A 14,514-nucleotide genomic window follows, 5' to 3' on the forward strand; every position below is an offset into this window, starting at 1 on the left:
TTCGCAACTCACGCCATCCGGAACACCACAACGTAATGGTGTGTCCAAATGTCGTAATCGTACTTTATTAGATATGGTGCGATCTATGATGTCTCTTATTGATTTACCGCTATCGGTTTGGGGTTATGCTTTAGAGACGGCTGCATTCACATTAAATAGGACACCATCGAAATCCGTTGAGACGACGCCTTATGAACTGTGGTTTGGCAAGAAACCAAAGTTGTCGTTTCTGAAAGTTTGGGGCTGCGATGCTTATGTGAAAAAGCTTCAACCTGATAAGCTCGAACCCAAATCGGAGAAATGTGTCTTCATAGGATACCCAAAGGAGACTGTTGGGTACACCTTCTATCACAGATCCGAAGGCAAGACTTTTGTTGCTAAATTCGGAGTTTTTCTAGAGAAGGAGTTTCTCTCGAAAGAAGTGAGTGGGAGAAAAGTAGAACTTGATGAGGTAACTGTACCTGCTCCCTTATTGGAAAGTGGTTCATCACAGAAAATGGTTTCTGTGACACCTACACCAATTAGTGAGGAAGCTAATGATAATGATCATGAAACTTCAGATCAAGTTACTACCGAACCGCGTAGATCAACCAGAGTAAGATCCGCACCAGAGTGGTACGGTAATCCTGTTCTGGAAGTCATGCTACTAGATCATGATGAACCTACGAACTATGAAGAAGCGATGGTGAGCCCAGATTCCGCAAAATGGCTAGAAGCCATGAAATCTGAGATGGGATCCATGTATGAGAACAAAGTATGGACTTTGGTTGACTTGCCTGTTGATCGGCAAGCAATTGAGAATAAATGGATCTTCAAGAAGAAGACTGACGCTGACGATAATGTTACTGTCTACAAAGCTTGACTTGTTGCAAAAAAGGTTTTCGACAAGTTCAAGGGATTGACTACGATGAGACCTTCTCACCCGTAGCGATGCTTAAGTCTGTCCGAATCATGTTAGCAATTGCCGCATTTTATGATTATGAAATTTGGCAGATGGATGTCAAAACTGCATTCCTGAATGGATTTTTGGAAGAAGAGTTGTATATGATGCAAGCAGAAGGTTTTGTCGATCCAAAGGGAGCTAACAAAGTGTGCAAGCTCCAGCGATCCATTTATGCACTGGTGCAAGCCTCTCGGAGTTGGAATAAACGCTTTGATAGTGTGATCAAAGCATTTGGTTTTATACAGACTTTTGGAGAAGCCTGTATTTACAAGAAAGTGAGTGGGAGCTCTGTAGCATTTCTGATATTATATGTGGATGACATATTATTGATTGGAAATAATATAGAATTTCTGGATAGCATAAAGGGATACTTGAATAAGAGTTTTTCAATGAAAGACCTCGGTGAAGCTTCTTACATATTGGGCATTAAGATCTATAGAGATAGATCAAGATGCTTAATTGGACTTTCACAAAGCACATACCTTGACAAAGTTTTGAAGAAGTTCAAAATGGATCAAGCACAGAAAGGGTTCTTGCCTGTGTTACAAGGTGTGAAGTTGAGTAAGACTCAATGTCCGACCACTGCAGAAGATAGAGAGAAAATGAAAGATGTTCCCTATGCTTCAGCCATAGGCTCTATCATGCAATGTTGTGTACCAGACCTGATGTGTGCCTTGCTATAAGTCTAGCAGGGAGGTACCAAAGTAATCCAGGAGTGGATCACTGGACATCGGTCAAGAACATCCTGATGTACCTGAAAAGAAATAAGGATATGTTTCTCGTATATGGAGGTGACAAAGAGCTCATCGTAAATGGTTACGTTGATGCAAGCTTTGACACTGATCCAGACGATTCTAAATCGCAAACCGGATACGTGTTTACATTAAACGGTGGAGCTGTCAGTTGGTGCAGTTCTAAACAAAGCGTCGTGGCGGGATCTACATGTGAAGTGGAGTACATAGCTGCTTCGGAAGCAGCAAATGAAGGAGTCTGGATGAAGGAGTTCATATCCGATCTAGGTGTCATACCTAGTCCATCGGGTCCAATGAAAATCTTTTGTGACAATACTGGTGCAATTGCCTTAGCAAAGTAATCCAGATTTCACAAGAGAACCAAGCACATCAAGAGACGCTTCAATTCCATTCGGGATTTAGTCCAAGTGGGAGACATAGAAATTTGCAAGATACATACGGATCTGAATGTTGCAGACCCGTTGACTAAGCCTCTTCCACGAGCAAAACATGATCAGCACCAAGGCTCCATGGGTGTTAGAATCATTACTGTGTAATCTAGATTATTGACTCTAGTGCAAGTGGGAGACTGAAGGAAATATGCCCTAGAGGCAATAATAAAGTTATTATTTATTTCCTTATATCATGATAAATGTTTATTATTCATGCTAGAATTGTATTAACCGGAAACATAATACATGTGTGAATACATAGACAAAACAGAGTGTCACTAGTATGCCTCTACTTGACTAGCTCGTTGATCAAAGATGGTTATGTTTCCTAACCATGGACAAAGAGTTGTTATTTGATTAACGGGATCACATCATTAGGTGAATGATCTGATTGACATGACCCATTCCATTAGCTTAGCACCCGATCGTTTAGTATGTTGCTATTGCTTTCTTCATGACTTATACATGTTCCTATGACTATGAGATTATGCAACTCCCGTTTACCGGAGGAACACTTTGTGTGCTACCAAACGTCACAACGTAACTGGGTGATTATAAAGGTGCTCTACAGGTGTCTCCAAAGGTACATGTTGGGTTGGCGTATTTCGAGATTAGGATTTGTCACTCCGATTGTCGGAGAGGTATCTCTGGGCCCTCTCGGTAATGCACATCACATAAGCCTTGCAAGCATTGCAACTAATGAGTTAGTTGTGAGATGATGTATTACGGAAACGAGTAAAGAGACTTTCCGGTAATGAGATTGAACTAGGTATTGAGATACCGACGATCGAATCTCGGGCAAGTAACATACCGATGACAAAGGGAACAACGTATGTTGTTATGCGGTCTGACCGATAAAAGATCTTCGTAGAATATGTAGGAGCCAATATGAGCATCCAGGTTCCGCTATTGGTTATTGACCAGAGACGTGTCTCGGTCATGTCTACATTGTTCTCGAACCCGTAGGGTCCGCACGCTTAAGGTTTCGATGATAATTATATTATGATTTTATGCATTTTGATGTACCGAAGTTTGTTCGGAGTCCCGGATATGATCACGGACACGACGAGGAGTCTCGAAATGGTTGAGACATAAAGATTGATATATTGGAAGCCTATATTTGGATATCGGAAGTGTTCCGAGTGAAATCGGGATTTTACCGGAGTACCGGGAGGTTACCGGAACCCCCCGGGAGGTATATGGGCCTTGGTGGGCTTTAGTGGAAGAGAGGAGAGGTGGCCAGGACTGGGCCGCGCGCCCCTCCCCCACCCCCCTAGTCCGAATAGGACAAGGAGAGGGGGGCGGCGCCCCCCTTCCTTCTCTCTCTCCTCTTTCCCCCCTCCCGAATCCTATTCCAACTAGGAAAGGGGGGAATCCTACTCTCGGTGGGAGTAGGACTCCTCCTGGCGCGCCCTCCTCTAGCCCGGCCGCACCCCCCCTTTGATCCTTTATATACGGAGGCAGGGAGCACCCCTTAAGACACAAGTTGATCCACGTGATCATATTCTTAACCGTGTGCGGTGCCCCCTTCCACCATAGTCCTCGATAATATTGTAGCGGTGCTTAGGCGAAGCCCTGCGACAGTAGTTCATCAAGATCGTCACCACGCCGTCATGCTGAGTTCCCCGACACTTTGCTGGATCGGAGTCCGGGGATCGTCATCGAGCTGAACGTGTGCTAGAACTCGGAGGTGCCATAGTTTCGGTGCTTGATCGGTCAGGCCGTGAAGACGTACGACTACATCAACCGCGTTGTGCTAACGCTTCCGCTCTCGGTCTACAAGGGTACGTAGATCACACTCTCCCCCCTCGTTGCTATGCATCACCATGATCTTGCGTGTGCGTAGGAAATTTGTTGAAATTACTACGTTCCCCAACATCAAGTACAGATACGTCACCGACGAATATGCTGAGAAGAGTGCCATCAAGGGCCCATGGGGAGATATCATATACAAAGGTCTTCAGCCCAAATCACAGTCCGAAGCTATTGCTCAAGACTTTTACCCCTGCATGCTTCGTGGACCTCAGCCTGCTAATGCCAACCCATCCTCTCTGTTATGGTGTCGCGAAGATAATCTCTTCAAGCGTAACTATCAGTTTGCACAAAACTCTGCCAAGGAAAACAAGAAGTCATTGGGATTAGACTTCAACCCAGGCCCCTCTGCGCCACATGCTGATGGCACACGACAAGCTGAACCCAATCTGGTTGGGCCCTTCTACAACCTAGAAGGTCTCATCACTCATATTATGGTTCAAGGGGCAGTCGTGGATCAACCTGCAGATGATGCTGAATTTGACGAAGCACCTGCACCACCAAAGCCACCGAAGCTGAAGAAGCCTAAAGCTTCAAAGTCTGCCTCAGCACCAAAAATCTTACGTGCGAAGCCATTGGGTACTGCACCTCCTGAAGACAGTGTGCAGTCTGAAGATCTATCACGTATCTCCAAGAAGACTGAGATGAGAAAGAATACTGATCAGGCACTGACTGCTGCTGCTATTCTGCGCAATGACGCCATTGATCTGTCCAGCGATGAAGATCTTGCAGATGACGCTCTTGAGCAACTGATCAAGAGCAAGGAAGAAGCAGAGATCTTCAATGATTTGCCTCTCTTTGATGTGGCAATCATCCATAACTTCATTGATGAGTGGTTTGACACGCCCAACCTCAGCTTTGAAGATCTGCAACTTCCAATTGGCCTCAGTGTCGCCTTCACTGGCGCCATTGCTTCTGAGCTATCTCTAGCTCAGCGCATCGTTGAACTGAAGCAAAAGATCGACTATGAGAAAGCTCAGTTCAAGAAGCACATGGCCAAGCTCAGCGTGCAAGATGTGAAAAACTTCAAGATTATGCTGCACGAGCTCAAGGAAGCCTTTCTCAAGAAGCGTGGAGAAGCTAAAGGTTCTTGTGAGCGTATGAAGAGCCTGGCTGACAAGTGTGTGCAAGCCTACAATGAGGCTGAGAAGCGCAAGGCTCTTGGTCGTCCTGGCATCGACCCAAGAATGGCTGCAAAGAAGAAGCCATCAACAGACCAATCTGCACCTTCAAGGCGGGAAGAGCCATGCATAGTCTTTCCAAGCAGCATGACTGGCTCGAAGCCAAAGGTCCGGTCAACCGCTTCAGAACTGAAGAAGATGAGGACTGCCGAGGTTGAAGCCAGAAAAAGGAAAAATCTTGACGCTTCTGATGTCGCTCCCTCCAAGAAGAAGCGCAAAACCAAGAAAGATCGGGCTGCTCCCACAGAGCCCCTTGTTGTTGAGCCCATCTCGGTTGCTCGTCCTAAATCTTCGCATCAAGAACGACGGATGGTAGTTCATGAGCCTGCTTCCACAGAGGCTCCTGAAGCTGAAGACATTCCAGCAGTTGACCCCACCGCTGCTGAAGACATTGGTCACCATGACAATGTTGAAGATGATGAAGTCCTTCCTCAGATCGAGCACCAATTGGTATCATCGCCTGTGCTTATGCACAACGAACTCATCAGCTTTGGTCGTCCTCTGACGCCAACTGCTCAGGATGCATCCAAGGCCCCAAGTCCCTCTTTCGAGCGTTTCAGAAGGAGAAGTGCACCACCAATCTGTTGCATGTCAGGTGTTTCCAGATGCCACTCCTACTGTGACTGTCTCTGAATCCGAAGCCAAAATGGCTGAAGATGTTCCGGCTGCATCAGTCGATGAAGAAGAAGCCCCAAGAGTTGCTACACCCCTATCTCACCAAGATGTTGTTCTCGAGGAGAACGTGACCGACCCTCCAGCTTTTGAAGTGGAGGTTGAGAATCGTGAGGCTGCCACCACTAACACTGTGGAGCCTGCACCTAACATTGTGCCAGAGGCCAATGAAGCCAATGATGCACCTGCAACAGATGTGCAGCCTGACGCCTCTGTTGATGCCACTGCTCCTGTTCCACTACCAAGGCCACACACTATCGAGCAAGCATTCAACTATGGCCAACTTATCACTATAAAATGGCCTTTTCTGACTCCTCCGCCTGCTGTTGGTCCTCAGTTTGACTATCACGTTGAGCACAGGTCTCAGGTTCAGAAGCCAATGCCAAGGTTGCCCAGGTTTCCAGGTACTGCATCTGCACCCGAATCTTTTAATATCAATGGCTTCAAGGCACACAACACCTTCTTCGATAGCGCCAAGAACCCCTACACCAAGGCAAGAATATCTTCTGATCGGTTCTGGAGCTATCAGCAGCGCAGTTATTACTGATGCATTCTGTACAATCAAGGTCGCATTTTCCCACATATGCATCTTGACACTGAAGCCATAACTGAAGACTTATGTGTCTTGGCACATTCGCGGATTTTTAATAAAAAAAGGGAACTTCAAGAAGAACGGCAAGCAAGTTGCTGCTCAAGTGAACAAGCCCAAGTCTGGTCCTAAGTGCTTCTACTGCAAAGGGACTGGTCACTGGAAGCGGAACTACCCCAAGTGATTGGCGGATAAGAAGGATGGCAAAGTGAACATAAGTATATTTGATATACATGTTATTGATGTGTGCTTTACTAGTGTTTATAGCAACCCTCAGTATTTGATACTAGTTCAGTTGCTAAGATTAGTAACTCGAAACTGGAGTTGCAGAATAAACAGAGACTAGTTAAGGGTGAAGCGACGATGTGTGTTGGAAGTGGTTCCAAGATTGATATGATCATCATCACACACTCCCTATACTTTCGGGATTAGTGTTGAACCTAAATAAGTGTTATTTGGTGTTTGCGTTGAGCATGAATATGATTTGATCATGTTTATTGTAATACGGTTATTCATTTAAGTAAGAGAATAAATTGTTGTTCTGTTTACATGAATAAAACCTTATATGGTTACACACCCAATGAAAATAGTTCGTTGGATATCGATCGTAGTGATACACATAATCATAATATTGAAACCAAAAGATGCAAAGTTAATAATGGTAGTGCAACTTATTTGTGGCACTGCCGTTTAGGTCATATTGGTGTAAAGCGCATGAAGAAACTCCATGCTGATGGGTTTTTGGAATTACTTGATTATGAATCACTTGATGCTTGCGAACCATGCCTCATGGGCAAGATGACTAAAACGCCGTTCTCCGGAACAATGGAGCGAACAACTGACTTATTGGAAATAATACATACTGATGTATGCGGTCCGATGAGTGTTAAGGCTCACGGCAAATATCGTTATTTTCTGACCTTCACAGATGATTTGAGCAGATATGGGTATATCCACTTAATGAAACACAAGTCTGAAACAGTTGAAAAGTTCAAAGAATTTCAGAGTGAAGTGGAGAATCATCGTAACAAAAATAAAAGTTTCTACGATATGATCACAGAAGTAAAATATTTGAGTTACGAGTTTGGCCTTCAATTAAAACAATGTGAAATAGTTTCACTACTCACGCCACCTGGAACACCACAGTGTAATGGTGTGTCCGAACATCGTAACCGTACTTTATTAGATATGGTGCGATCTATGATGTCTCTTACCAATTTACCACTATCGTTTTGGGGTTATGCATTAGAGACAGCTACATTCACGTTAAATAGGGCACCATCTAAATCCGTTGAGACGACACCATATGAACTATGGTTTGGCAAGAAACCTAAGCTATCGTTTCTTAAAGTTTGAGGTTGCAATGCTTATGTGAAAAAGTTTCAACCTGGTAAGCTCAAACCCAAATCGGAGAAGTGCATCTTCATAGGATACCCAAAAGAAAATGTTGGGTACACCTTCTATCACAGATCCGAAGGCAAGACATTCGTTGCTAAGAATGGATCCTTTCTAGAGAAGGAGTTTCTCTTAGAAGAAGTGAGTGGGAGGAAAGTAGAACTTGATAAGGTAATTGTACCTTCTCCCTTATTGGAAAGTAGTTCATCACAGAAATCTGTTCCTGTGACTACTACACCAATTAGTGAGGAAGCTAAGGATGATGATCATGTAACTTCAGATCAAGTTACTACCGAATCTCGTAGGTTAACCAGAGTGACATCCGCACCAGAGTGGTACGGTAATCTTGTTCTGGAGGTCATTCTACTTGACTATGACAAACCTACGAACTATGAGGAAGCGATGATGAGCCTAGATTCCGCAAAATGGCTTGAGGCCATGAAATCTGAGATAGGATCCATGTATGAGAACAAAGTATGGACTTTGGTTGACTTGCCTGATGTTAGGCAAGCCATTGAGATTAAATGGATCTTCAAGAGGAAGACAGACGCTGATAGTAGTGTTACTATCTACAAAGCTAGAATTGTCGCAAAAGGTTTTTGACAAGTTCAAGGTGTTGACTACGATGAGAGTTTCTCACTCGTATCTATGCTTAAGTCTATCCGAATCATGTTAGCAATTGCCACATTTTATGAAATCTGGCAAATGGATAAACAAAACTACATTCCTTAATGGATTTATTGTATATGATGCAACCAGAAGGTTTTGTCAATCCTAAAGGTGTTAACAAAATGTGCAAGCTCCAGCGATCCATCTATGGACTGGTGCAAGCATCTGAGAGTTGGAATATACGCTTTGATGAGTTGATCAAAGCATATAGTTTTATACAGACTTGCGGTGAAGCCTGTATTTATAAGAAAGTGAGTGGGAGCACTACAACATTTCTGATAAATATATGTGAATGACATATTGTTGATCGGAAATAATGTAGAATTATTCTGCAAAGCATAAAGGAGTGTTTGAAAGGAGTTTTTAAAGAAAGACCTCGGTGAAGCTGCTTACATATTGAGCATCAAGATCTATAGAGATAGATCAAGACGCTTGATAAGTTTTTTCAATGAGTACATACCTTGACAAGATTTTGAAGTAGTTCAAAATGGAACAGTCAAAAAGGAGTTCTTGCCTATGTTACAAGGTGTGAAGTTGAGTAAGACTCAAAACCCGACCACGGCAGAAAATAGAGAGAGAATGAAAGTCATTCCCTATGCCTCAGCCATAGGTTCTATAAAGTATGCCATGCTGTGTACCAGACCTATTGTATACCCTGCCCTGAGTTTGGCAAAGGAGTACAATAGTGATCTAGGAGTAGATCACTGGACATTGGTCAAAATTATCCTTAGTGAAATAAGGATATGTTTCTCGATTATGGAGGTGACAAAATGTTCGTCGTAAAGGGTTACATCGATGCAAGTTTTGACACTGATCCAGATGACTCTAAGTCTCAATCTGGATACATATTGAAAGTGGGAGCAATTAGCTAGAGTAGCTCCATGCAAAGCATTGTTGACATAGAAATTTGCAAAATACTTACGGATCTGAATGTGGCAGACCCGTTGACTAAACTTCTCTCACAAGCAAAACATGATCACACCTCGGTACTCTTTGGGTGTTAATCACATAGCGACGTGAACTAGATTATTGACTCTAGTAAACCCTTTGGGTGTTGGTCACATGTCGATGTGAACTATGGGTGTTAATCACATGGTGATGTGAACTATTGATGTTAAGTCACATGGCGATGTGAACTAGATTATTGACTCTAGTGCAAGTGGGAGACTGAAGGAAATATGCCCTAGAGGCAATAATAAAGCTATTATTTATTTCCTTATATCATGGTAAATGTTTATTAATCATGCTAAGAATTGTATTAACCGGAAACATAATACTTGTGTGAATACATAGACACAAAAAGTCACTAGTATGCCTCTACTTGACTAGCTCGTTGATCAAAGATGGTTATGTTTCCTAACCATAGACATGTGTTGTAATTTGATTAACGGGATCACATCATTAGGAGAATGATGTGATTGACATGACCCATTCCATTAGCTTAGCACCCGATCGTTTAGTATGTTGCTATTGCTTTCTTCATGACTTATACATGTTCCTATGACTATGAGATTATGCAACTCCCGTTTACCGGAGGAACACTTTGTGTGCTACCAAACGTCACAACGTAACTGGGTGATTATAAAGGAGCTCTACAGGTGTCTCCAAAGGTAGTGTTGGGTTGGCGTATTTCGAGATTAGGATTTGTCACTCCGATTGTCGGAGAGGTATCTCTGGGCCCTCTCGGTAATGCACATCACATAAGCCTTGCAACATTGCAACTAATGAGTTAGTTGCGAGATGATGTATTACGAAACGAGTAAAGAGACTTGCCGGTAACGAGATTGAACTAGGTATTGAGATACCGACGATCGAATCTCGGGCAAGTAACATACCGATGACAAAGGGAACAACGTATGTTGTTATGCGGTCTGACCGATAAAGATCTTCGTAGAATATGTGGGAGCCAATATGAGCATCCAGGTTCCGCTATTGGTTATTGACCGGAGACGTGTCTCGGTCATGTCTACATTGTTCTCGAACCCGTAGGGTCCGCATGCTTAAGGTTTCGATGACAGTTATATTATGAGTTTATGAGTTTTGATGTACCAAAGGAGTTTGGAGTCCCAGATGAGATTGGGGACATGACGAGGAGTCTCGAAATGGTCGAGACGTAAAGATCGATATATTGGACGACTATATTCGGACATCGGAAAGGGTTTCGAGTGATTCGAGGTATTTCGGGAGTACCGGGGAGTTACGGGAACGTATTGGGCCTTAATGGGCCATACGGAAAGGAGAGAAAGGCCTCAAAGGGTGGCCGCACCCCTCCCCATGGGCTGTCCGAATTGGACTAGGGAGGGGGGCGGCCCCTTCCTTCCTTCTCCTTTTCCCTTCCATTTCCTTCCCTCCTACTCCTACTACTTGGAAGGGCTCCTAGTTCTACTAGGAAAGGGGGAATCCTACTCCCGGTGGGAGTAGGACTCCCCTAGGGCGCGCCATAGAGAGGCCGGCCCCTCCCCTCCTTACTCCTTTATATACGTGGCCAGGGGGCACCCCATAGACACACAAGTTGATCTTCGTGATCGTTCTCTTAGCCGTGTGCGGTGCCCCCTTCCACCATAATCCTCGATAATATTGTAGCGGTGCTTAGGCGAAGCCCTGCGACAGTAGAACATCAAGATCGTCACCACACCATCGTGCTGACGGAACTCTTCCCCGACATTATGATGGATTGGAGTCCAGGGATTGTCATCGAGCTGAATGTGTGCTAGAACTCGAAGGTGCCGTAGTTTCGGTGCTTGATCGGTCGGGCCGTGAAGACGTACGACTACATCAACCGCGTTGTTATAACGCTTCCTCTTCCGGTCTACGAGGGTACGTAGACAATACTCTCCCCTCTCGTTGCTATGCATCACCATGATCTTGCATGTGCGTAGGAATTTTTTTTAAATTACTACGTTCCCCAACAGTGGTATCAGAGCCTACGTTTTATGCGTTGATGTTATGCACGAGTAGAACACAAGTGAGTTGTGGGCGATATAAGTCATACTACTTACCAGCATGTCATACTTTGGTTCGGCGGTATTGTTGGATGAAGCGGCCCGGACCGACATTACGCGTACGCTTACGCGAGATTGGTTCTACCGACGTGCTTTGCACACAGGTGGCTGGCGGGTGTTAGTTTCTCCAACTTTAGTTGAACCGAGTGTGGCTACGCCGGTCCTTGCGAAGGTTAAAACAGCACCAACTTGACAAACTATCGTTGTGGTTTTGATGCGTAGGTAAGAACGGTTCTTGCTAAGCCCGTAGCAGCCACGTAAAACTTGCAACAACAAAGTAGAGGACGTCTAACTTGTTTTTGCAGGGCATGTTGTGATGTGATATGGTCAAGACATGATGCTAAATTTTATTGTATGAGATGATCATGTTTTGTAACCGAGTTATCGGCAACTGGCAGGAGCCATATGGTTGTCGCTTTATTGTATGCAATGCAATCGCGCTGTAATGCTTTACTTTATCACTAAGCGGTAGCGATAGTCGTGGAAGCATAAGATTGGCGAGACGACAACGATGCTACGATGGAGATCAAGGTGTCGCGCCGGTGACGATGGTGATCATGACGGTACTTCGGAGATGGAGATCACAAGTACAAGATGATGATGGCCATATCATATCACTTATATTGATTGCATGTGATGTTTATCTTTTATGCATCTTATCTTGCTTTGATTGACGGTAGCATTATAAGATGATCCCTCACTAAATTATCAAAGTATAAGTGTTCTCCCTGAGTATGCACCGTTGCGAAAGTTCTTCGTGCTGAGACACCACGTGATGATCGGGTGTGATAGGCTCTACGTTCAAATACAACGGGTGCAAAACAGTTGCACACGCGGAATACTCAGGTTAAACTTGACGAGCCTAGCATATAACAGATATGGCCTCGGAACACGGAGACCGAAAGGTCGAGCGTGAATCATATAGTAGATATGATCAACATAGTGATGTTCACCATTGAAACTACTCCATCTCACGTGATGATCGGACATGGTTTAGTTGATTTGGATCACGTGATCACTTAGAGGATTAGAGGGATGTCTATCTAAGTGGGAGTTCTTAAGTAATATGATTAATTGAACTTTAATTTATCATGAACTTAGTCCTAGTAGTATTAGCATATCTATGTTGTAGATCAATAGCTCGCGTTTAGCTCCCCTGTTTTATTTTTGATATGTTCCTAGAGAAAACTAAGTTGAAAGATGTTAGTAGCAATGATGCGGATTGGATCCGTGATCTGAGGTTTATCCTCATTGCTGCACAGAAGAATTATGTCTTTGATGCACCGCTAGGTGACAAACCTATTGCAGGAGCAGATGCAGATGTTATGAACATTTGGCTAGCTCAATATGATGACTACTTGATAGTTTAGTGCACCATGCTTAAACGGCTTAGAATCGGGACTTCAAAGACGTTTTGAACGTCATGGACCATATGAGATGTTCCAGGAGTTGAAGTTAATATTTCAAGCAAATACCCGAGTTGAGAGATATGAAGTCTCCAACAAGTTCTATAGCTAAAAGATGGAGGAGAATAGCTCAAGCAGTGAGCATGTGCTCAGATTGTCTGGGTACTACAATCGCTTGAATCAAGTGGGAGTTAATCTTCCAGATAAAATAGTGATTGACAGAATTCTCTAGTCACCATCACCAAGTTAGTAGAACTTCGTGATGAACTATAATATGCAAGGGATAACGGAAACGATTCCCAAGCTCTTCGTGATGCTGAAATCGACGAAGGTAGAAATCAAGAAAAGCATCAAGTGTTGATGGTAAACAAAACCACTAGTTTCAAGTAAAGGGACAAAGGGAAGAAAGGGGAACTTCAAGAAGAACGGCAAGCAAGTTGCTGCTCAAGTGAAAAAACCCAAGTCTACCTAAGCCTGAAACTGAGTGCTTCTACTGCAAAGGGACTGGTCACTGGAAGCGGAACTACCCCAAGTAATTGGTGGATAAGAAGGATGGCAAAGTGAACATAAGTATATTTGATATACATGTTATTGATGTGTACTTTACTAGTGTTTATAGCAACCCCTCAGTATTTGATACTAGTTCAGTTGCTAAGATTAGTAACTCGAAACGGGAGTTGCGGAATAAACAGAGACTAGTTAAGGGTGAAGTGACGATGTGTGTTGGAAGTGGTTCCAAGATTGATATGATCATCATCGCACACTCCCTATACTTTCGGGATTAGTGTTGAACCTAAATAAGTGTTATTTGGTGTTTGCGTTGAGCATGAATATGATTTGATCATGTTTATTGCAATACGGTTATTCATTTAAGTAAGAGAATAAATTGTTGTTCTGTTTACATGAATAAAACCTTATATGGTTACACACCCAATGAAAATGGTTCGTTGGATCTCGATCGTAGTGATACACATATTCATAATATTGAAACCAAAAGATGCAAAGTTAATAATGATATGGTGCAACTTATTTGTGGCACTGCCGTTTAGGTCATATTGGTGTAAAGCGCATGAAGAAAATCCATGCTGATGGGCTTTTGGAATCACTTGATTATGAATCAGTTGATGCTTGCGAACCATGCCTCATGGGCAAGATGACTAAGACTCCGTTCTCCGGAACAATGGAGCGAGCAACAGATTTGTTGGAAATCATACATACTGATGTATGTGGTCCGATGAATATTGAGGCTCGCGGCAGGTATCATTATTTTCTGATCTTCACAGATGATTTGAGCAGATATGAGTATATCTACTTGATGAAACACAAGTCTGAAACATTTGAAAAGTTCAAAGAATTTCAGAGTGAAGTGGAGAATCATCGTAACAAAAATAAAAGTTTCTACGATATGATCGCAGAAGTAAAATATTTGAGTTACGAGTTTGGCCTTCAGTTAAAAACAATGTGAAATAGTTTCACTACTCACGCCACCTGGAACACCACAGCATAATGGTGTGTCCGAACGTCATAACCGTACTTTATTAGATATGGTGCGATCTATGATGTCTCTTACCGATCTACCACTATCGTTTTGGGGTTATGCATTAGAGACAGCTGCATTCACGTTAAATAGGGCACCATCTAAATCCGTTGAGACGACACCGT

Source organism: Triticum urartu, chromosome 2 (assembly GCF_003073215.2).
Source record: "Triticum urartu cultivar G1812 chromosome 2, Tu2.1, whole genome shotgun sequence".
In the NCBI taxonomy this organism is placed as follows: domain Eukaryota; kingdom Viridiplantae; phylum Streptophyta; class Magnoliopsida; order Poales; family Poaceae; genus Triticum; species Triticum urartu.